Below are 2,394 nucleotides of genomic sequence, written 5' to 3' on the forward strand. Positions count from 1 at the left end.
AGTATTATAGTAGTTATATTCTTGTACATAGGAGACAGTATTATAGTAGTTATATTCTTGTACATAGGAGCAGTATTATAGTAGTTATATTCTTGTACATAGGAGGCAGTATTATAGTAGATATATTCTTGTACATAGGAGCAGTATTATAGTAGTTATATTCTTGTACATAGGAGCAGTATTATAGTAGTTATATTCTTGTACATAGGAGACAGTATTATAGTAGTTATATTCTTGTACATAGGAGGCAGTATTATAGTAGTTATATTCTTGTACATAGGAGGCAGTATTATAGTAGTTATATTCTTGTACATAGGGGGCAGTATTATAGCAGTTATATTCTTGTACATAGGAGCAGTATTATAGTAGTTATATTCTTGTACATAGGAGCAGTATTATAATAGTTATATTCTTGTACATAGGAGGCAGTATTATAGCAGTTATATTCTTGTACATAGGAGGCAGTATTATAGCAGTTATATTCTTGTACATAGGAGGCAGTATTATAGCAGTTATATTCTTGTACATAGGAGGCAGTATTATAGCAGTTATATTCTTGTACATAGGAGCAGTATTATAGTAGTTATATTCTTGTACATAGGAGCAGTATTATAATAGTTATATTCTTGTACATAGGAGGCAGTATTATAGCAGTTATATTCTTGTACATAGGAGGCAGTATTATAGCAGTTATATTCTTGTACATAGGAGGCAGTATTATAGCAGTTATATTCTTGCAGTTATATCTTCATAAGTGATATTGCAAAAGGCCTCGATGGTAAGGTTTGTCTTTTTGCTGATGACACAAAGATATGTAACAGGGTTGATGTTCCTGGAGGGAAACGCCAAATGGAAAAGGATTTAGGAAAACTAGAAGAATGGTCAGAACTCTGGCAACTGAAATTTAATGTGGATAAGTGCAAGATAATGCACCTGGGGCGTAAAAACCCAAGGGCAGAATATAGAATATTCGACACAGTCCTGACCTCAGTATCTGAGGAAAGGGATTTAGGAGTAATTATTTCAGAAGACTTAAAGGTGGGAAGACAATGTAATAAAGCAGCACGAAATGCAAGCAGAATGCTTGGATGTATAGGGAGAGGTATAAGCAGTAGAAAGAGTGAAGTGCTTATGCCGCTGTACAGAACACTGGTGAGACCTCACTTGGAGTATTGTGCGCAGTACTGGAGGCCATATCTCCAGAAGGATATAGATACTCTAGAGAGAGTTCAGAGAAGAGCTACTAAACTAGTACATGGATTGCAGGATAAAACTTACCAGGAAAGGTTAAAAGACCTTAATATGTATAGCTTGGAAGAAAGAAGAGACCGAGGGGATATGATAGAAACTTTTAAATACATAAAGGGAATCAACTCGGTAAAGGAGGAGAGAATATTTAAAAGAAGAAAAACTACCACAAGAGGACACAGTTTTAAATTAGAGGGGCAAAGGTTTAAAAGTAATATAAGGAAGTATTACTTTACTGAGAGAGTAGTGGATGCATGGAATAGCCTTCCTGCAGAAGTGGCAGCTGCAAATACAGTGAAGGAGTTTAAGCATGCATGGGATAGGCATAAGGCCATCCTTCATATAAGATAGGGCCGGGGCTATTCATAGGATTCAGATATATTGGGCAGACTAGATGGGCCAAATGGTTCTTATCTGCCGACACATTCTATGTTTCTATGTTTCTATGTTGTACATAGGAGGCAGTATTATAGTAGTTATATTCTTGTACATAGGAGGCAGTATTATAGTAGTTATATTCTTGTACATAGGAGGCAGTATTATAGTAGTTATATTCTTGTACATAGGAGCAGTATTATAATAGTTATATTCTTGTACACAGGAGGCAGTATTATAGTAGTTATATTCTTGTACATTAGTACAATTAAAGGGTAACATGTTTTAATAAAAAAAAAAAAATCTATTTTAGTATATGTTACTGCGGCAGCAGCATTATGCATAAAGCAATCTTTAGTTTCTTCACATACTACTGTTTTCCTTTAGTTACTGCTGTTTAAACATTTACAATATGAGGACCTTCTCAAGATGGCTCCTCTGCCAGTTCTGAGGCCAAAACTGCTCTCCCTCACTTCCCATACACACTTGCTGTAGCCAGCAGCTCCCTCCCAGCCAATCAGATTGGATTACTGGGAGACACGCCTCCTCACTCTGAAAGCCGAGTGCAGGCCTGCGGTGTGAAGGACCGCCCCTCCGTCTTCTTAGCCGGGGACAGACAAGCCCTAGCATCTGTCTTTTAGGGAGCAGTGGAAAGGGACGGGGACATTAATGAAAGCTGCTATTATAAGGTAATTACAGGTCTTTGGACAGTCATTGACAGACTCGGGTACACATGCCGAGCTCTAATAAACTAGCAAATAAAATATAAAA

The sequence above is a fragment of the Bufo gargarizans genome, chromosome 9 (assembly GCF_014858855.1).
Source record: "Bufo gargarizans isolate SCDJY-AF-19 chromosome 9, ASM1485885v1, whole genome shotgun sequence".
NCBI classification, from domain to species: domain Eukaryota; kingdom Metazoa; phylum Chordata; class Amphibia; order Anura; family Bufonidae; genus Bufo; species Bufo gargarizans.